Source organism: Acinonyx jubatus, chromosome B3 (genome assembly GCF_027475565.1).
Source record: "Acinonyx jubatus isolate Ajub_Pintada_27869175 chromosome B3, VMU_Ajub_asm_v1.0, whole genome shotgun sequence".
Classification (NCBI taxonomy): Eukaryota; Metazoa; Chordata; class Mammalia; order Carnivora; family Felidae; genus Acinonyx; species Acinonyx jubatus.
In genome coordinates this window covers 86,427,296-86,450,242 of record NC_069386.1, presented here as the reverse complement: position 1 = coordinate 86,450,242, position 22,947 = coordinate 86,427,296, and the positions used below count along the sequence as shown (strand labels likewise).

The 22,947-nt window shown below is 37.7% G+C and overlaps 1 pseudogene; it reads left to right on the top strand.

Moving 5' to 3' along the window:
- Positions 1-4,473: 4,473 nt before the first annotated feature.
- On the top strand, positions 4,474-20,506 carry LOC106965518 (transcription factor BTF3-like; annotated as a pseudogene).
- Positions 20,507-22,947: the final 2,441 nt, after the last annotated feature.

Sequence of the window (22,947 nt, the reverse complement as noted above, 5' to 3'; positions counted from 1 at the left end):
CCTGGAGCCTGCTTTAGATTCTGTGTCTCCCTCTCTCTGCCCCTCTCCCACTGGCACACTGTCTCTCTCTTAAAAATAAACGTTTAAAAATTTTTAAATAAGAAACCATAGCATCAATTTTTACCATAAAGATGATCATATTATGCTATTTAGATATTATCTAATTGCTGATGCATTTTTCAGGTCAAGTGTTGGGTCAATATTAAAATATAATACTGCTAGACATTTAGATGGTTAACAGACACATGAAAAGATGCTCAACATCACTCATCATCCAGGAAATACAAATCAAAACCACAATGAGATACCACCTCACACCTGTCAGAATGGCTAACATGAACAACTCAGGCAGCAACAGATGTTGGCAAGGATGCAGAGAAAGAGGATCTCTTTTGCACTGCTGGTGGTAATGCAAATTGGTGCAGCCACTCTGGAAAACAGTATGGAGGTTCCTCAAAAAATTAAAAATAGAACTACCTTACAACACAGCAACTGCACTACTAGGTATTTATCCAAAGGATACAAAAATGCTGATTTGAAGGGGCACATACACCCCAATGTTTATAGCAACACTATCAACAATAGCCAAATTGTGGAAAGAGCCCAAATGTCCATTGACTGACAAATGGATAAAAGAAGATGTATGTATATCACAATGGAGGAGCACTTTGGTGGCTCAGTCAGTTAAGCAATTGACTTTATCTCGGTTCATATTCTCTCTGTTTGTGAGTTTGAGCCCCAGGTTGGGCTCTCTGCTGTCAGCACAGAACTTGCTTCAGATCCTGTCTCCTCTCTCTGCCCCTCCCCCACTGGTTCCCTCCCTCTCTCTCTCTCAAAAATAAACACACTTTAAAAAAATAAATATATATGGAAATGCAAGCTGGCGCAGCCACTCTGGAAAACAGTACAGAGGTTCCTGAGAAAACTAAAAATAGAATTACCCTATGACCCAGCAATTGCACTACTAGGCATTTATCCAAGGGATACAGGTGTGCTGTTTTGAAGGGACACATGCACCCCCATGTTTATAGCAGCACTGTCAACAATGGCCAAAATATGGAAAGAGCCCAAATGTCCATGGATGGATGAATGGATAAAGAAGATGTGGTATATATACACAATGGAGTATTACTCGGCAATCAAAAAGAATGAAATCTTGCCATTTGCAACTATGTGGATGGAACTGGAGGGTATTATGCTAAGTAAAATTAGTCAGCCAGAGAAAGACAAAAATCATATGACTTCACTCACATGAGGACTTTAAGAGACAAAACAGATGAACATAAGGGAAGGGAAACAAAAATAATATAAAAACAGGGAGGGGGGACAAAACAGAAGAGACTCATAAATATGAAGAGCAAACTGAGGGTTACTGGAGGGGTTGTGGGAGGTGGGATGGGCTAAATGGGTAAGGGGCATTAAGGAATCTACTCCTGAAATCGTTGTTGCACTATATGCTAACTAATTTGGATGTAAATTTTTAAAAATTTAAAAAAAATTAAAAAAATAAATATCATAAATTGCAATATATATACATACATATATATAAACACATACACAATGGAATACTACTCAGCAATCAAAAAGAATGAGATCTTGCCATTTGCAACAATGTGGATGGAAATGGAGTGTATTATGTAAAGTGAAATAAGTCATAGAAAGATAAATATCATATGATTTCACTCATATGTGGAATTTAAGAAACAAAACAGATGAATATACAGGAAGGGAAGGAAAAATAAGTTGCAAACAGAGAAGGAGGCAAACCGTAAGAGACGCTTAACAGAGAACAAACTGAGGGTTGCTGGAGGGGTGTTGGGTGGGGGGATGGGCAAATGGGTGATAGTCATTAAGGCAGGCACTTGTTGGGATGAGGACTGGGTGTTGTATGTAAGTGATGAATCACTAAATTCTACTCCTGAAACCGTTACTACACTATTAACTTTCTTTGATTTAAATAAAATTAAAATAAATAAATTTTTTTTAATTTAAATTAAAAAATAAAATATAATACTGCTGCTGAGGAAGATTTCATGGTAACACTCAGTCAGAAATACTGATTTGGAAGAACTATGGCATTCTTCAGAGACGATACAGGAGATAAGAGTACTTACTGTATAAAGCTAAAGAATGAATCATCAAAGCCACACATGTTCAGTATCTTAGAGCTAATATCACAAAGCAATCCTTTCCATGACAATACAAAGACAAAATCATGAATGCTGTGCTTCTGCTTGGTTATGTTATTTCTGATACTATATAATCAGAAATACTATATGTCTCTGATACTATATAATCTGATACTACACTATCTTGTCTCTTAGTACATCAGATTTCCTAAAATGGGAACATATTTTCTTTACCCAGCTGCCTGTTGCTCTATAAATACGTAAGATAGAGAAACTTGATTAGAAGTTACATGGGATAAGCTGAACTAATTAAGCTGGGATAGTTTTTACTAGGGAGAGGGTACTAGAACAAAGCCTTTGAAAACAGTTACCATGGTAGATAGATGTGCAGTGAGAGATAGGCCCAAGAAAGATTAAGATTCAGACTGGTGTGGAAGACATAGAGATGGCCCTTCCATATTCTCTCTTTAAGGTAAGACCTTCTGCTCACCTGCAGGGAGTACAGGTAGCAGATAGGCTCTGGCAGACAACGACTTCAAGGTCTGTCTCAGCTGCAGAGAGCCACCTTACCCAAGATCACCCCTTCCTGCATGATCTGGCGAATCTAGTGGATAAATGACAAGAGAGTACAAAGGTGCGAGGCATTTCAGCCCATTTGAGACACTCTGACAGGCATTCCTCACTCCAGAGTTCCCTGTTGGGTTAACTGAAGCTTTGTAGAGCTGCACTGTAGTTTGACTTCACCTTTTGCCTAATCCTGCTTTCTCCCCCTTCCTTTCATTAGTGGTGATCCCTTGAACCCCTAACTCTTTTCAGCATCTATTTCTAGAGAACACAACCTCAGACACTAGTGATCCAAAGACACAAAAGTGGGAGGTGGCAGAACATGCACATTTGGGGCCACGATATGTGCTTGTCACTCCATGGCTCCTTTTACCTTTGTTGCTTTTGTGTTGCTGAAGGCCATGTTTTAATTCTGCCCGCTTTTTCTTATTCTGTCAGTATTGGAGTTCTAACAGGAGATAGACGGGTGTTCCATTTTGAGAGATGGCACTACTCTATCATTGAGGAAATTTTCATGAAGGGCTGTTTGCAACAGTGTGGACACTGTTCAGGGTTCAGGGAAACCAACAAGGCATGTAACATCCCCAGCATGAAGGAACAGTGACCACTGTCTGGAGAGAACTATGGGAGAGGGCTGCCGAACAGGAACTCGAAGACATCAGTAAAGGAACTCAGTCAGGAAAACTTCACTCTTACTTTTCTGAACTCCCAGGGGTAACTTTCATTGACCAAATCCAGCCAGATGCCAGAGAATAAGGAAACCCTTTGAAGTAGCACTAAAGATCTGTGTTCCAGGGACACAGAACACAGGGGCAGAGTGAAGAGTGGATTAGGAGGAGCAATGAGAGAATATCCCACCCACTGTCATTATTCCTTTACTATGTGTTTTTTTTTTAATAGTATGCAACATCTTCAACATCTTCAACATACGTGTGAGATATTTGCTGATCAGGGGGCTGAATTGATTAGTCTCATCTATGTATTGGAAAGGAATTTAATTTTGTTGAGCACCAACTTTGTACTAGTGAGCTTAATATTTCAAATATAAAAAAATTTCAAATATAAATCTTATCCTTCAGGGTAAACATTATTTATCGAATGCCGATAATGTGTCAGACACTCTTCTAGGGACTGGAGATATAGGAGTGAACAGGACAAAGTCCTTGCTTTCATGGACCTCGCATGCTAATGAAGGAAGGCAGAAAAGAACAAGCAAACAAATAAATGAACAAGATAAGTGCACGTAGTGATAAGTTACTGTGGAGAAAAGTGTCTACTTAGATAAAGTTGTCAGGGAGGGCATCTCTAGAGAGTGACATTTGACTTAAGATAGGGGAATAGGAAGACAGAACATTTTGTGCAGACAGAAGAATTAAGGAGGAGATCATACTTCATTGTCTGAAGCTTGATTACCAATGATTTAAAGAAAAAAATGAAGGAATCATATCAGATGCATTCCAGTATGTAAGAGACAAAGCTTTAAGGTGACAAATAGGGGCTCCTGGGTGACTCAGTTAAGCATCTGATTCTTGGTTTCGGCTCAGGTCATGATCTCACAGTTCATGAGTTCAAGCCCTGTGTCAGGCTCTGACCTGACAGTGCAGAACCAACTTGGATTCTCTCTCTCTCTGACCCTCCCACTCTCTCGCTCTCAAAAAAACATAATAATAATAATAACAAACTTTTTTTTAAAAAGTCAGAAATACCTTGGTATGTACAATCAAGAAACAGAAAGGCAAGTGGAAGTGGTAGATGAAGTAGGAGACATAGAGGTCCAATCATGCAGGGACTTTTGGCTGTGGAAGTAAGTGTAAGTTTTACTCTAAGTGCAATGGGAAGCCATAGGAAGTTTTAAGGAAGGGAATGACATTATTTGTATTTTTATCATATAACTTCATGTTTTTGTTTTGCTAACTTCTACTTATTCTTCAAGTACCTTAGATTAAATCTTTTAATAAATACATGACTCAATAACTTTTTATTGAAAGAATGAAAGAATACATGCATGAATGAATAAATGAATTGATTTCAAGAGCAAGATTCTTTATGCTTCATGACTAAATGAAATTCTACCTTCCGTTGTGCTGCTCAACTGCTGTCTCCCATTTCAAACAGAAAGTCAGATAATCCTTTTGATTGAATTTTCTTTTAAAAATATGACAAAAAAATAAAATAAAATAAATATTACAAAAAGAATTAGGTCCATATGTATCTTTGTCATGGTTTCATATTAGTAGCAGCAGTAAGAGTGTAAATATCCAGCAAACAAAGTTTTAGAAAGCCTTTGGATTCCCAAATACTGTAGGAAATGCTTAACAGGCTGCTATATGAATAGGTTAATGAGCAAAATTAATTCCTATTAATTTCCAATCATCAATAGCTTAGTGTCTTTTAAGAACCAATATGGGTCAATTTTATATACTCTTATGCCATCTCTTCCAAAATCATCCTCCTTCACTCTGCTGCTATCCTGTCCACATTTATGCAACATTTCCTTCTTGCCTCTTTTGGTGTCCACCTCCCTAAGTACCTCATCCCCCAGGTGTCTTTTTTTCTTTTTTTTAAGACTTTACTTTTAGGGGCTCCTGGGTGGCCCAGTCGGTTAAGCATCAGACTTCGGCTCAGGTCATGATCTCACAAGAGGGGCTCCCTCTCTCTCTGCCCCTCCCCTGCTTGCATGCACACACACACACTCTCTCAAAAACAAAAATAAAAGATAAACACAAAGCAAGGGAGAAGGAAAAGTCAAGGATGACTCTGTTTCCTAGTTGGACAACTGAGAGAGAACGTGGAGGTGCCATTTACTGAGACAGGAGCACAGGAGAGGAGCAGGTTTGGAAGAGAGACAGAGGAAGATCATGAATTTGGTTCAGGACGTGTTAAGTAAATGAAAGTAAAGCAATGCAAATTATTTCCAGAAAAAAAAAAATTAAAATTTGATGGTTTTAAAAAAGTACTCATAAGCCTGTTTTCAAAAGCCTTATTAATTTTGAAACAATTTTGGAACTTCAGAAAAGTTGCTAATACAGAGTTCCTGTATACCCTTCACCCAGCTTCCCCCAAGTCAACACCTTATATAATCTTATATATAGGTCTAGTACAATGTTCAAACATAATAAATTAACATTAGTACAATATATTAACTAAACTACAGACTTTACTATAATTTCCCTAGTTTTCTAACTAATGTCCTCCTTCTGTTCAAAGATCAAATCCAAGACACTATATTGTATTTAGTTGTCCTATCCCCTCAATCTTCTATGACAACCTTCTGTGACAGTCTCTTATTCTTTCCTTGCTTTTCAAAGATTGACACTTTTTAATGTCCCTCAATTTGCATTTATCTGCTGCTTTCTCATGATTACACTAAAGTTGTAGAGTTTGTGGGAAGAATATCAGAGTGGTGTACCCTCCTCATCACAGCCTATCAGAGGGGTATACATGGTATCAATATGTCTGTTACTGGTTATATTAACCTTGATTACTTAAGTTCTGCCAGGTGTCTCCAACATAAAGTAACTATTTTTCCTCTTCCATATTCTGTTCATTTGAAGGGAGTTACTAAGTCCAGCCTACTTTCAAGAGAGAAGAAGCTAACTCCACCTCTTCGAGGGAGGAATATCAAAGCACTCAACAGTAAGTTGTCCAACAGTAAGAAAACTGGCCCATGGTCTGTAATATATTTACTTATCGTTCAACCCTATCATATGTGTAAAATAGTTTCAAAATTGATAACCCATACCCTGTGGTAAACAAGTTTATAAGAATTAGATGTTTAGGTATAAGTCTTTTTATCTTTAGTCTTACAGTAACTAATCAAAACACTTTTTACAGTTATTTAAGTCAGCTCCTTTCTTTCCCATCCCTGTTAGTGTGGTTGTGTCATACAGTTATAATTCAATTAGATTTATTTGCCATAGCCTACATTCCATCTTGGGTCTCCCTGCCATTCAAGTTGATTTTTTTTAATTTGCATACAGTAAAATTAACTCTTTATAGCATTCAATTCTATGGGTTTTGATAAATGCATAGTCATGTATCCACTACTACTGTACCATACAGAACAGTTCAAAGTCATTTTATTTTATTTATTTTATTTTTTTAATGTTTATTTTTTATTTTTGAGAGAAAGTGCTGCAGGGGAGGTGCAGAGAGAGAAAGGGACAGAGGGTCCATAGTGGGCTCCTCATTGACAGCAGAGAGCCCAATGTGGAGCTCCATCACAAACCACGAGATTGTGACCTGAGCCTAAGTCAGACACTCAACCAACTGAGCTACCCAGGCATGCTTCAAAGTCATTTTATTATTATTATTTAAAAATTTTTTTTATTTTTTTTATTTAATTTACATCCAAGTTAGTTAGCATCTAGTGCAACAATGATTTTAGGAGTAGATTCCTTAGTGCCCCTTACCCATTTAGCCCATCCCCCCTCCCACAACCCTCCAGTAACCCTCTGTTTGTTCTCCATATTTAAAAGTCTCTTATGTTTTTGTCCCCCTCCCTGTTTTTATATTATTTTTGCTTCCCTTCCCTTATGTTCATCTGTTCTGTGTCTTAAAGTACTCATATGAGTGAAGTCATATGATATTTGTCTTTCTCTGACTGACTAATTTCACTTAGCATACTACCCTCTAGTTCTATCCACATAGTTGCAAATGGCAAGATTTCATTCTTTTTGGTTGCCGAGTAATACTCCATTGTACATATATACCACATCTTCTTTATCCATTCATCCATCGATGGACATTTGGGCTTTTTCCATACTTTGGCTGTTGTTGATAGTGCTGCTATAAGCATCGGGGTGCATGTGCCCCTTAGAAACAGCACACCTGTATCCCTTGGATAAATACCTACTAGTGCAATTGCTGGGTTGTAGCAATTTTTATTTTTTAATTCTTTGAGGAACCTCCATACTGTTTTCCAGAGTGGCTGCACCAGTTTGCATTCCCACCAACAATGCGAAAGAGATCCTCTTTCTCTGCATCCCCGCCAACATCTGTTGTTGCCTGAGTTGTTCATGTTAGCCATTCTAACAGCTGTGAGGTGGTATCTCATTATGGTTTTGATTTGTATTTCCTGGATGATGAGTGATGTTGAGCATTTTTTCATGTGTCGGTTGGCTATCTGGATGTCTTCTTTGGAGAAGTGTCTTTTCATGTTTTTTGCCCATTTCTTCATTGGATTATTTATTTTTTGGGTGTTGAGTTTGATAAATTCGTTATAGATTTTGGATACTAACTCTTTATCTGATATGCCATTTGCAAATATCTTTTCCCATTCTGTTGGTTGCCTGTTAGTTTTGCTGATTGTTTCCTTTGCTGTGCAGAAGCTTTTCATTTTGATGACTCCTCAAAGTCATTTTAAAGTTAACATTTAATCCAAAAACTTATTTTATCTGAATTATGCGGAGAATTCTTAATTTTGCCAATTCTTTTCCTGACGTTTATTAATTATTTAGCAAAATAGAAAGATACTTAAAATATAAGATTACTGAAAGCAAAATAAATATATCTTTTGATCATTTCAAGATAAAATTCCAATAAAGGTTACCTTTGAACCTTTCTACCAGTTCAAAGTTTAAGGTGCTTAAACAAATAAATGTATCTTTTGTGACTTTTTTTCATTAGTCAAAGATTAAATAAATCACACAAATGTGACACCGAGCATGTAAAAAGAAATGCAAAATAAAAATCAATTATAAGACTCACCGAATTTAATTAAAATACATTTGGAAATATAATAACTGGTTTTTAAAATGTTATTTCTTACATAAATAATATCCATGACCCATTCTGATCCCAATACACTGCCAGGCAATTTTGTCTGCTTTTATATAACAGTCCTCCACATAACCTCCTAATGACGTGGTGGCAGAAGGTGGCAGTGAGGAAGGAAGAGAGAAGTAACTGGAAGGTTAGAAAGGGAAAAAAAGCAGAAACCTCAGTCTCTGCGGCCTTAAATGAGGGCTGAATGAGGTGAGATGGATGCAGCCTGGCTCCAGGCTGTGAATCCTGGCCTCTCCTCCACAGGCAGCCTCACAGAGCAGAAGAGATTAGAGATAGAATGGATCCAACAGTTCAAGCACACACATTTTTTCTTCTCCTAAGCCTGTATCTACAGGATAACACTCAATGATTCACCACACACAAACCTCCTATTTAGTTTAAAAAAGAACAAAAGTAGGGGCACCTGGGTGGCTCAGTTAGTTGGGCGTCTAACTCCAGCTCAGATTATGATCTCGTGGTTTGTGGGTTCGAGCCCTGGGCAGGGCTCTGCAGCCTGGAGCCTGCTTTGGATTCTGTGTCTCCCTCTCTCTCTCTACCCCTCTCCCGCTTTCTCTCTCTCTCTCTCTCTCTCTCTCTCTCTCTCTCTCTCTCTCTCTCAAAAATGAATAAACATTAAAAAAATAAAAAAGAGCAAAAGTATACAATCTGACTAACCTCAGGAATAAGCACTGGTACCGTTCTAATTCAGCCAACTGTATTAACAATGTACTGTTAATGATAAAGACAATAAGAATTCATTTGAGAAGGTATTTTCCAAGGCTTTGTCCATCAACCCGAATTAATCCACTAAATCTACTCTAATTGTACTGCTAAATATACCCAGGCTTTAGCCTCAGGAGTAACTGTGACTTGAGTTCACCATAGCTTCATAGAAGGCAATCATATAACAAAGGCCTCAAACATTTTGTATTACTATCACGGTAGGAGTTTATTTTAAATTTCTCCAAGACAATATTTTTAAACACTATTTATCATTTATGATGTATACGAGTCTACACTTTTCATTACAACAAGATTTCACACAACAACTATCTTAAGTGTATGTTTTTTGGCACCAAAAAATAATTTACTTGACATCAAATCAATAAGATCCAGGGCATTTACTAACTTAAAAAGTTTTTTGGGGGGGGGCGCCTAGGTGACTCAGTGGGTTAAGCATCCAACTTTGGCTCAGGTCATTATCTCACAGACAGTGAGTTCAAGACCCACATCGGACTCTGTGCTGACAGCTCAGATCCTGGAGCCTGCTTCAGATTCTGTGTCTCCCTCTCTTTCTGTCCCTCCCATGCTCGTGCTCTGTCTCTCTCTCTCTCAAAAAATAAACATTAAAAAAAAGTTATTTTTGTGGGGCAAGGTTGCTAGTTGAGATCCTAGAAAACGTGGCCTGATGTCATCCTGGCCAGTGACTCTGAGGAGCTGACAATTTATGGGTTTTTTCCTGGGTCATGTGAGATTATGTTCTGTTTATTTATCTCCCACAATGTGATGAAAGAAATCTTGGGAATTTATCTTCACAAGCCACACTATTTTGGAAGTTTCTGGAATTATCTGAAAATTGTTTTTATTATGGTTTGTGTAGGAATGACAAATTCCTTTCCCAGTTACAATTTTTAAAGCATGTTAATCATGTCCTTGCTCATTTCAATAGTGCAGATCTTACCACCCAAGGAAACTCCAAACAAGGTCTCTACTATTGGATTAACTTTACTGCTCTCAATTTTTTTCCCATAAGTTACCTCTCTGGACTAAGCTAATGCTTAGTCTAACTGAAGGGACATCTGATAGCAACTCTTAGTTAACCTCATAAACAGTGAGAATAAGTGAGTATTTAGTATTTGGATTTGGAACATATTATGAGATCCTGGGAAATAATTGCCAATACTTTTCAAATAGCATGTTTCTTAAACTTGCAGTAAAATGAATTTCTATTTCTCAGCACATATGTAAATTGATGGCAAAAGGAATGATCTTGAAGGCAAGAGAGATTTGGTTGGGATTTCAAGTTTCCTACAGATAACTACAGAAGCAAAAATTCACATTACAATCATTGCATACTATGACTAAACTTGACTCTGTCATAACTTCTAATATGTTTTCAAGATCTCATACCTATGCCATCTTAAACATCTCATTCCTAAAGCCCTCAGTGAAGAAAATTTGCATCTTTCAGCATTAAAGTTCCTTGTGATTAGTCCTCCTGAACTTTTAAGCATGTGCATTATTAGAAACAACACTACAGGAGGCCATGACATTGTCACTAGTATAGCTATGAGGTGTATGAGTCTGTGACTCACCTGGACAGGACAAAGTACAGAGATATCCCTCTAAACTCTTGGGAAAGTAATGACTCTACAAATGTCTTCTGTGTATCATTCTTCGTGGCCCTTTTTCTTCCTCTTATCCTCACCCCATTTCCTCCTTCAAAAAAGTACAATTTTGGCTTTGTGAAGTGCTGCTAGTTTTGACATCAGTCTAGGATTCTGAATCGAATGTCATTTCCCACCATAGTTGTATGATAAAAATATAAAAACAGGGTTTCTGTGTGTTTATAAGGAATTTTTATTATTTTTTAAATTGATTTCTTAAAGTTTATTTTGAGAGAGAGAGAGAGCACATGCAAGTGGGGGAGGGGTAGAGAGAAAGAGAGAGAAAGAATCCCAAGTAGTCTCCGCACTGTCGCACAGAGCTTGATCTTACCAATCACAAGTTCATGGCCTGAGTTGAAACCAAGAGTCGAACGCTTAACCTACTGGGCCACCCAGGCGCCCCTATGAAGGATTTTTTAAAATAGCCTCATTGGCTTGTTACAAGTATAAATACTATATAAACTCTATCAGTTTCAGTAATAAAGTAGGTTCTGATATATAATTAATATTCCTATTAATTACAAAAGAAATATGTGAGGGGTGCCTGAGTGGCTTAGTCGGTAAAGCATCCAACTTCTGCTCAGGTCATGATCTCATGATTGGTGAGTTTGAGCCCCACATGGGGCTCTCTGCTGTCAGCACAGAGCTTACTTTGGATCTTCTGTCCCACTCACACTCTGCCCCTCCCCTGCTCATGCCCTCTCACTCTCTCTCTCAAAAATAAACATTACAAAAAAAAGAAATATGTAAAACAATGATTAAATAAATAAAAAGTACAGAGGAGTTTTACCATTATTCTTTGAGCTTCCAAAATATCTAGAAATACTTTAACAATGTAGCTACCTGGAAAAATGTAGGAACATGGTTTGAAATAATAAAAATGTAGCTGAAGAAGTACTTTTTATTTTGGAAAATACTAAGACCTGATATCGTGAATAGAAACAAGAGAAATGCCATCTGTACTATCTTTGTTTAAAATCTACAAGTACCCAGTTTCCAGTAGGTCACCAAACTATAACTTTATAGAATTATAACAAAATTTATCATGGTCTTCTAATATAACTTTATGAATTTTCATATACGCCCCCAAGGATACATGGAATATTTCCACATTTTTTAATTAGTTATATTTCCAGAGCTGTCTACCTGCTAGATGATGGGCATGGGTACTTTGAAGATTATGGGTAGTTGGAAATAAACTTACCCCTGTGATTTCCAGAATTAAACAACTCTTAAAAAGTCATTATTAAACAGAACTGTATTATTAAGGGTAAGCTAAGATATGCTATGGCAACAAATAAACCACAAAAATCTCTTTGACTTAAAAAAGCAATGGCTGGGGCACCTGGGTGGCTCAGTCGATTAAGCGTCTGACTTCAGATCAGGTCATGATTTCTCAGTCTCTGAGTTCGAGCCCTGCATCGGGCTCTGTGCTGACAGCTCAGAGCCTGGAGCCTGCTTCTGATTCTGGGTCTCCCTCTCTCTCTGCCCCTCTCCTGCTCACACTCTGTCTCTCTTTCTCAAAAATAAACAAACATTAAAAAAAAAAATCAATGGCTTCTTTCTTACTCACAAACTCAGTCATCCAACTTCACTTGGTGGCTTTCTTCCACATGGTATCTCAGGGATCCAGGATCCTTCCATTTTGTGATTTTGCCATCTTGAACATGTAGCCTCTGAAGTTAATATAGAAGGAGTAGAGAATGTGTGAATGATAACGGATGGATTGTTTTAAAGCTCCTTTTGATGCTTTTTTTTAATGTTCATTTATTTTTGAGAGAGAGAAAAAGAGGGAGAGAATAAGTAGGGGAGGGGCAGACAGAGAGGGGACAGAGGATCCAAAGCAGGCTCTGTGCTGACAGCAGAGTATTATCTCCTCTGCCTACTACCACTGGATAGAACCTAATCACATGGCTACAAACTAACTCCAAGGAAGGCTAAGAAATGTATACCCACAAAGAAGAAATACTTGGTGCCTAGATAGTGTCTAGCCAGGTTTCCATCACAAAAAACCCTATAATATGTTCTGTGCAAAAATTTATTGTTAGTCCTGAACTAGGCCTATAGAAAGATGTGTAACATTTATCTTGGCTTCTGTAATTTCAGCAATAGCATGACTTCTTTAAATGAACACTAAACTGTGATTTTGTTCAAATAGGTAAGTACTGAACAACTGTGAGTATGAGGTCATGTTCCCTGACAATATGTAGAACATGTAGAACTCTTCTATCTTGCCTATTAATGCTGAATCATATGCTTTAACTCAGCAGAATGGAGATGAGACTGATACTGTTTTATGAAAGCTGAGGAGTTCAAGAGGTCTAATGATTAAATAGAAAGTTATCTCCCAGACCTACCTTGAAGGTAACCCAAAGGAGGGCTTGAGGACAGTCCAAGAATTCTCAAAAATTAATTTTGCAATTCTCCAACACACAGAATGATCCAGCCATAATGTTCTAAATCAGCACTGTCCTATAGAAATAAACAGTGAGCCATATATGTAATGTTCTAATACCCACATTAAAGATAAAAAGAATCAGGTGAAATTTGAGTATATTTTATTTAAGCTAATATAATTACAGTGTCATTATTTAATTATATAACTATTAATTTCCTATTCATTGCTGTAACAAATTACAAGACAATGGCTTAAAACAAACACATTTGTGGCACCTGGGTGGCTCAGTTGGTTGAGCCTCCGACTTCGGCTTCGGTCTTGATCTCATGGTTTGTGAGTTCAAGAACCACATCGGTCTCCTGCTATCAGTGTGGAGCCCTCTTCAGATCCTCTGTCCCCTTCTCTCTCTCTGCCTCTCTCTCTCTCTCAAAAAAAAAAAAAAAATAAACATTTTAAAAAATAATTTAAAATAAATAAATAAAACACATTTAGTTATTTAATTATTCACTAATTCACCTATTTTTCTGTAGGTCAAAATTCCAATGAAACCCTCACTTGGCAAAAATCAAGGTGTTGGCAGGGCTCTGTTCTCTCCTGGAAGCTCAACAGGAGAATCTGTTTCCTTGCGTTTTCCACCTTCTTGGAGGCCCCTTCCTGTATCTCAAAGCCCATTAACATTGCATCCCTCTTTGTCTTTTTTCTGTAGTCACATCTTCCTTTCCATTTTTAAGAACTCTTGTGTTGGACTGTCAATCTAACTCTATAATTTGGGAATTCTTTTTATCAAACTGTTCATAAGCAAAATAAACATAATCTTACTATCCCAACTGCTCATAAGCAAAATAAACATAATCTTATTATCCCATGTCCGACTTCTGCTCAGGTCATGATCTCATGGTTCTTGAGTTCCAGCCCTGCCATGAGTTCGAGCCCCGAGTTGGGCTCTGTGCTGACAGCTCAGGGCCTGGAGCCTACTTCCGATTCTGTGTCTCCCTCTCTCTCTGCTCCTCCCCGGCTCACACTCTGTCTCTCTCTCAAAAATAAATAAAGATTAAAAAAAATTTTTTTTAAACAACCCACAAATCTCAGTGACTTAATACAATAAAAATTTGTGTTTTTTTCACACTTCTGTCTGATGTGAGCTGTCCTTGATGTAGCTAACATAGCTATACCATCTGAAATATGAGGCATCCAAGGTCACTATGGAAGAAGAGAGATGGAGAATCACATCCAATGCTATTAAAGACCAGAACTGCAAGTAGTTTATATTACTTCTGTCTACATTCTGTTGGCCAAAATGAAGTACAAAATGAAGTACAACAAAATGAAGTACAAAATGAAGTACAACAAAATGAAGTTGGCCAAAATGAAATTAAGTGGCTCCACTTAATTGCAAGTGAGAGGAGAGGAGGTAAGTTTCATCTTTCTGTCTGCCCAGGAATAATGATTACACAGTATCACCTCTGACTTAGAGGTAGAGCTTTTCACACTCCAGAGTTCCCCAACTGGGACATGGACCTCTGGGGTACATTCTTACAAATGTCAGGTTCATGAAGTTTTCTTTACCATTCTCAAGGGAGCATTTTTTACTATCTTGGAAACTCCACTCTCATTTGACTATTTTTTTTTTTTTAATTTTTAACGTTTATTTAGTTTTGAGAGACAGAGCTTGAGTGGGGGAGGAGCAGAGAGATAGAGGGAGACACAGAATCTGAAGCAGGCTCCAGGCTCTGAGCTGTCAGCACAGAGCCCGACACGGGGCTCAAACCCATGAAACCCAAGATTATGATCTAAGCCAAAGTCAGAAGTCCAACCAACTAAGCCACCTCTCATTTGACTATTTTTTAATGTGTACTAATTTTTAATTTTTATTTTCAACTGAGAAGATTAGAAGTTAAAATTCAAACCTGCAGAAGTGAAGGGATATCAAACAGAGTAATTAATTGTCATTAGTCAGGGTTTTCCTGAGAAATAGAACAATAGTATGGAAGGCTATATGTAAAGAGATTATAAGGAATTGGCTGAAAAGTTCTAGGATGGGCAGTCAGCAAGCTGAAGATCCAAAAGAGCCTATGATGTAGTTCCAATCCAAGTTTGTAGGTTTGAGATTCAGGAGACCCAGTAGTGTTTCAGTCCAAAAACCAGCAAGCTCAGAACTCAAGAGCCAATCATTCAGTCCAAGTCCAAAGGCTGAAAAAAACCTTATGTGCAGTTCATAGTAGTTAGGCAGGAGGGGTTCCCTCTTACTTGTAGGAGGGGCAGCCTTTTTGTTCTATTCAGGCCATTGGATGAGGGCCACTCATATTAGGGAGGGCAATCTGCTCTACTCAGTCCACCAATTCAAATGTTAATCTCACCCAAAATACCCTAACAGGGGTACCTGGGTGGCTCAGTCGGTTAAGCAATGGACTTGATTTTGGCTCAGGTCACAGGTCATGATCTCAGGTTGTGAGATAGAGCCCCCAAGTTGGGCTCTGCTCTGAGCGAGGAGCCTGCTTGGGACTCTCTCTCTCTCTCTCTCTCTCTCTCTCTCTCTCTCTCTCTCTCTCTCTCCTTTCTCTCTCTGCCCTGCCCCTGCTCATGTGTGAGTGCACTCTCTCTCTCTCTCTCAAAGTAAATAAACTTAAAAAAATAAAAGACACCTTCACAGACACATCAAGAACAATTTTTAACCAAAAATCTGGGTACTCGTGGCCCAGTCAAGTTGATACATAATATTAACCATCACATAATCCAAAAAGCAGAGGATGAACTTGAGTGCTTATTTAATATCCAGATTTTTATTACTATGCAAATGAAAATCAGCATTCTAGTGTCTCTTGTGGTCCAGAAACCCCATAAAAAAACCAAAAAAACCCAACTTTGATACATGTATCAAAAAAGTTATAATAAAGCCATCATTGGTACAGTGTCACTTAAAACAAAATTTTCAGAGGGGTGCCTAGGTGGCTCAGTCAGTTAAGCATCTGACTCTTGGTTTTGGCTCAGGTCATGATCTCATGGTTCTAAGGGATCCAGCCCCACATCGGGCTCTGTGCTAGCAGCACAGAGCCTGCTTGGGATTCTCTCTCTCCCTCTCTGCCCCTCACCAGCTTGCACCCTTTCTCTCTTTCTCTCAAAATAAATAAATAAACTTAAAAAAAATAAAAAAGAATGAGTTGTCCCAGAAACCTCCAAAAGTGCCCCTTAGTATCCCTGCTTTCTATCATGATAAGCTCATCTTGTACATTTCCTGCCCTAGATCTAGGGTCAGCCATTTCTTCAAGGAGCCCTGCTTCTTTTTGTTGGAATTTAGCATTCAGAGACTACAGCACTGGGATGCCTCACTACTTTTGGACTGTCATTATTTCTATGCCCACTCTGTAGACAAAGCTAGGAAACATGTGAATTTTTGAAAGAACACTAAATTATGAATTCATATAGTTATTTCCAAATCAAATGAAATTAGAGTTTTCCCTTAAATTCTTTGATTTTATATTTTTATTTATATTTTATATTTTTGTATCTTTTATTACACAGAAAATATTTAATGAAATTAACATAATTACTTGTTTATGCATTATATATATACATATATACATATATATACACATATATACATATATACATATGTGTGTGTGTGTCTATATATATATATATATATACACATATACATATACATAGTGCACAAAGTAGTTTCAAAGTGACAATACTAATATTACCACTAACAATAGAACTACCAATTACAACTGACTATTTTATTTACTTAAGATATATCCTGCCAGGAAGGTATATCAAATGATTGAGTTTTAAAGTCATTTCAAATACTTTTTTCTGTGTGGTTATACCATCAATGATATACTCCAAAGTTCACTTGTATCTATTTGTTTCACATTTTTAGGGATTTTCTTTTCCTTTTGATTCAAGTTTATTTTTTTTTTTTTAATTTACATCCAAGTTAGTTACTATCTAGTGCAATAATGATTTCAGGAGTAGATTCCTTAATGCCCCTTACCCATTTAGCCCATCCCCCCTCCCACAACCCCTCCAGCAACCCTCTGTTTGTTCTCCATATTTAAGAGTCTCTTATGTTTTGTCCCCCCTCCCTGTTTTTATATTATTTTTGCTTCCCTTCCCTTATGTTCATCTGTTCTGTGTCTTAAAGTACTCATATGAGTGAAGTCATATGATATTTGTCTTTCTGACTAATTTTGCTTAGCATACTACCCTCTAGTTCCATCCACATAGTTGCAAATGGCAAGATTTCATCCTTTTTGTTGCCAAGTAATACTCCATTGTATATATATATACCATATCTTCTTTATCCATTCATCCATCGATGGACATTGGGTTCTTTCCATACTTTAGCTATTGTTGATAGTGCTGCTATAAGCATTGGGGTGTATGTGCCCCTTAGAAACAGTACACCTGTATCCCTTGGATAAATACCTACTAGTGCAATTGCTGGGTCATTGGGTAGTTCTATTTTTAGAGGAACCTCCATACTGTTTTCCAGAGTGGCTGCACCAGCTTGCATTCCCACCAACAATGCAAAAGAGATTCTCTTTTTCTGCATCCTTACCAACATCTGTTGTTGCCTGAGTTGTTCATTTTAGCCATTCTGACAGGTGTGAGGTGGTATCTCATTGTGGTTTTGATTTGTATTTCCTGGATGATGAGTGATGAGCATTTTTTCATGTGTTGGTTGGCCATCTGGATGTCTTCTTTGGAGAAGTGTCTATTCATGTCTTCTTTCCATGTCTTCACTGGATTGTTTTTTTTGGGGTGTTGAGTTTGATAAGTTCGTTATAGATTTTGGATACTAACCTTTTATCTGATGTGTCATTTGCAAATATCTTCTCCCATTCCGTCGGTTGCCTTTTAGTTTTGCTGATTGTTTCCTTCGCCGTGCAGAAGCTTTTTATTTTGATGAAGTCCCGATAGTTCATTTTTGCTTTTGTTTCCCTTGCCTTTGGAGATGTGTTGAGTAAGAAGTTGCTGCAGCTGAGGTCAAATCTTCCAGATTGTCCATTTTATTGGCATATAATTCCTCACAATATTCTCGTACTATTGTTTGTATTTCTGCTGTGTTGGTTGTGATCTCTCCTCTTTCATTCTTGATTTTATTTGGGTCCTTTCCTTTTTCTTTTTGATCAAACTGGCTAGGGGTTTATCAATTTTGTTAATTCTTTCAAAGAACCAGCTACTGGTTTCATTGATCTGTTCTGTTTTTTGGTGTCAATAGCATTGATTTCTGCTCTAATCTTTATTATTTCCTGTCTTCTGCTGGTTTGGGGTTTTATTTGCTGTTCTTGTTCCAGCTCTGTAAGGTGTAAGGTTAGGTTGTTGATTCAAGTTTTTTATATGAACCATTCACATGGTTCCAAAGTCAAAACTATAAAACAGAATGTAGTAAGCGAAGTCTTTTCAACCCTTTTTGTCCCTCAATTTCACAAAAAAAGGGCTTTTTTTAAGGGTACAGAATTGGACCAAATTGTTAAGAAAGCCTGATACCAGAGGGAGGTTCAACAGAGCATTGTTGGTAATAGCCATAGGGGGAAAAATTAGCTATTAATGAATTAAGACTTATCATTCAAATCAGTTAAACATGTTATTGGTCCAACCTATAACAAAAAGAAATTTTCTTGTGGTGCCTGGCTGGCTCAGGCAGAACATGCGACCCTTGATTTCAGGGTCATGAATTTGACCCCCACATTGTGTAGAGATTAAATAAATTTTAAAAAAAGAAATTTTCATCTTTCTGGTGAAGTGCCTTACTTGGTTTCTTTAACTATGATTCAATCAGTCACTGGAGAGAGGAAAATAGTCACACAAGTCTTCACTATAAACAAGAGGAAAACAAAGCAGCTTCCTGCAGACTGGAAAAATATCTCCAAATTTTCTATTTATAAACAACTAACTGAATATATGATGCAAGGAAAAATTCCTATTCAAAATAGCAAATGACACATGCACACAAACCCTAGGCCTACACTTAATAAAAATGTGCAGAACCTATAGGAAGAAAACTAAAATTTTACTAACATATATGATAGAATAAATGGAGAGAAACACTAGTTTGTTTAGTCAGAGTCAATATTCTAAAGATGTTGATTATTCCTAAGTTATAAATTCAATACAATCAACGTCAAAATTAGTTTTTTAGAAACTTGAAAAGTGATTCTAAAGTTTTCATTAAAGTACATATTGGGGCGCCTGGGTGGCGCAGTCGGTTAAGCGTCCGACTTCAGCCAGGTCACGATCTCGCGGTCCGTGAGTTTGAGCCCCGCGTCAGGCTCTGGGCTGATGGCTCAGAGCCTGGAGCCTGTTTCCGATTCTGTGTCTCCCTCTCTCTCTGCCCCTCCCCCGTTCATGCTCTGTCTCTCTCTGTCCCCAAAAAAATAAACGTTGAAAAAAAAAATTTAAAGTACATATTGTCTTGGAACATTTGGAAAAGTATAATTGGGGGCATCCCTACCTGTGTGCCCCTAATCCCAGCTGGTCTGACTGCAACCCCTTGAGTGACAACCCTAGCTCCCTGAACAACCCCACTTCCACCCCAACAAGAAGAAAGGAACTATCGTGAGCCAGGAGAAACTCGCCACACTGCAGGCACAAGTACACACGGGTGGAAAAGGAACTGCTTGCAGAAAGAAGGTGGTTCACAGAATAGCTACAGCAGAAGAGAAAAAATCTTTAGTTCTCCTGAAAGAATATTAGGAGTCAACAATATCTCTCACACTGAAGAGGTGACTATATTTACAAATCAAGGAACAGTGAGGCATTATCACAACTCTAAAGTTCAGGTGTCTCTGGCAGCCAGTACTTTCACCATTACAGGCCATGTTGAGGCAAAACTGCTGACAGAAAGCCTACCCAGCATCTTAACCCAGCTTGGTACAGACAGTGGGACTAATGTAAGGAGACTGGCAGAAGTTCTGTCTAAACTCTCTGGGGATGGAAAAGCATCACTTGCTACTGAAGAGACTGATAATGAAGTTCCAGATCTTGTGGATAATTTTCATGCATTTCCAAGAATGCAACAATGTGATTGGAAGTTGGCTTCTGAAGAAGACAGAACTCAAAGAAGTTACTGGGAGATGCTACTTTACAGTAGCATCTGCTACTATTTATAACTGCTTTTTAAAATTTTGTTCATGAACCTGATAAAATCTAGATCTGATAGTTTTAAGCCCAAGTCCCCTAGCCACTAGCAGCTCTTTTCAGTTTTTTGCTTGTCACAATTCATTCTTCACAGCTAATTAAGCTGAAGAAGCCTGGGAATAAATTTTGAAACAGAGGTTAATGAAGTTCTTTGCCTAGTTAAAAAAACAACACATAATTGGGGGAGAATTTAGCACACTAGATATTAAAACCTACCATAACACAACCTTAGTGCAACAGCACTCGATTGAATAGAGTCTATAAATAGACCAATGAAAATATGTAAATTTGCTCTATGATTACATTTCAATATAGGGAGAAAGACAAAACTATTCAATAATTATATTGGGATTATTAATAGCAACTTTTTTGAAAAAGTTGATTCCTATATCTTTTTATTTAACGAATCATTTTATGATAAATTAAAAATTAAATGTAAAACAACCTGAATTATAAATGTCCTAGGAAGTATATTTGACTCTTTATTATGACAGGTAAGCTGAGAAAAGTGTCCTTATTAAAAAACATTAAGTGATGGACTTTAATATGCTCAAAAGACATACAAAAAATTGTAATTAAAAACAAAATATGGGGCCGCCTGTGTGGCTCAGTTGGTTAAGCATCCGACTTCGGCTCAGGTCATGATCTCACGGTTCGTGGGTTCAAGTCCTGCGTCAGGCCCTCTGACAGCTCAGAGCCGGGAACCTGCTTCGGATTGTGTCTTCTTTTCTCCTTGCCCCTCCCCTTGCTTGTGCTGTCTCAAAAATAAATAAATGTTAAAAAAAAAAAAAAGCAAGAAATCTTAAAAGCATTTATGAGAGCCCAAGGAAACTGCTTTCAACTTAAAGGAAGAAGGTGAAAGAGTTTTTGCAGGGACAAATACCAAACAACTCAAATACTGTATCTGAGAAATGAATCAAAGGAAAAGAAATGAGATCCATAAAAATATCCCTTAAGTAAGCATTTTATGCACGATAAAATTGATGTTGTGGATTGTTGGACCAGAAAAGGAAGAAGCCACAGGCACTGAACTTTCCCTTTTAACTTAAAAATCAGGTGCCTTATATATACCATGAGAAATGTTTACATATGTTCATCAAAACACATGGACAAGTATGTTGGTAGTAGCACTGTTCATACTGGCTTCAAACTATGTGGAAACCACACAAATGCCCATCAAGAATGGAATGGATACACAGATTGTGGAATATGCACAAAGTGGAGTAATGCACAACAAAAAAAGATAATTACAAACTGCAAAATTAATGAACCTCACAAACCTAATGTTGAACAAATATAGAAGAATCTGTTTATATAAAACATAAAACAGGCAATAACCATTATCCTGATTCCTAACAAAATGCCATGTTCATAGAGTGGAAGACTCAGTGGGGTCGATTCCCAAATTAATCTGTAGATTCAAAGCAATTCAGTCAAAATCCCAACAGTTTTTTTGTGTGTGTGGATATTCAAAGGGTGACTTTGAAATTTATATGAAAAAGCAATAGGCAAGAATACCAGCAGAGTCAAGTAAAGCAAGGTGGAAGAATCTGCTCTATCTGATATTAAGACTTAATATGAAGCTAAGGTATGCAAGACAGTGGTATCAACTCAAGCATAGAATAGACCAATGGAACAGATTAGAGAGCTTAGAAAGAGAATGAATATATGGATACTAGATACAAAAGATGGTACTGCAGAGTAATGTAGAAGGCACAAACTTTTCAGTAACTGAGATTGGGCAATTTTACATTCACCTGGAAAAAAGAAATGAGAAATAACCCCAAAATCACAGCATACACAAAAACCAATTCCAGGGAAATAATCGAGTTACATAAGAAAAGGTAACACAGCTTCTTAAAGATAAAATATGAGACTATTTTCTTGACCTTGAAATGAGGAGAGGCACTTAAATTTTTAAATTTTTTAAAATGTTTATTTATTTTTGAGAGAGAGAGAGTGGGGAGAGGGCTAGAGAGACAGGGAGTCACAGAATCTGAAGCAGGCTCCAGGCTCTGATCTGTCAGCACTAAGCCTGACACGAGGCTCTAACCCACCAACTGCGAGAGGAGAGGAATTTTAAATAAGACACATAAGGAATTAACCATAAAAATATGGATAAACTTAATATTATAATCAAGAAATCTTTTTTAAGTTTATTTGAGAGAGTGGGGGAGGGGCAGAGAGAATCCCTCCGAGTCCACGTGGACAGGGCCAACAGCACAAAGCCCGATGCAGGGCTCGAACCCATGAACCATGAGATCAAGACCTGAGCCAAAATCAAGTCAGATGCTTAACTGACTGAACCACCCAGGTGCCCTACAAATTTTTTTTTTAACTTTATATATTTATTTTGAGACAGAGAGCATGAGCAGGGAAGGGACAGAGAGGAGAGACAATCCCAAGCAGGCTCAGTGCTGTCAGCACAGAACCGGATGTGGGGCTCGAAATCATGAAACTGAGAGAGATCATGACCTGAGCCAAAATCAAGAGTCAAGACACTTAACCGAGCCACCCAGGAGCCCCTAATCAAGAAATCTTCTTAATCAAAAAAAAAATA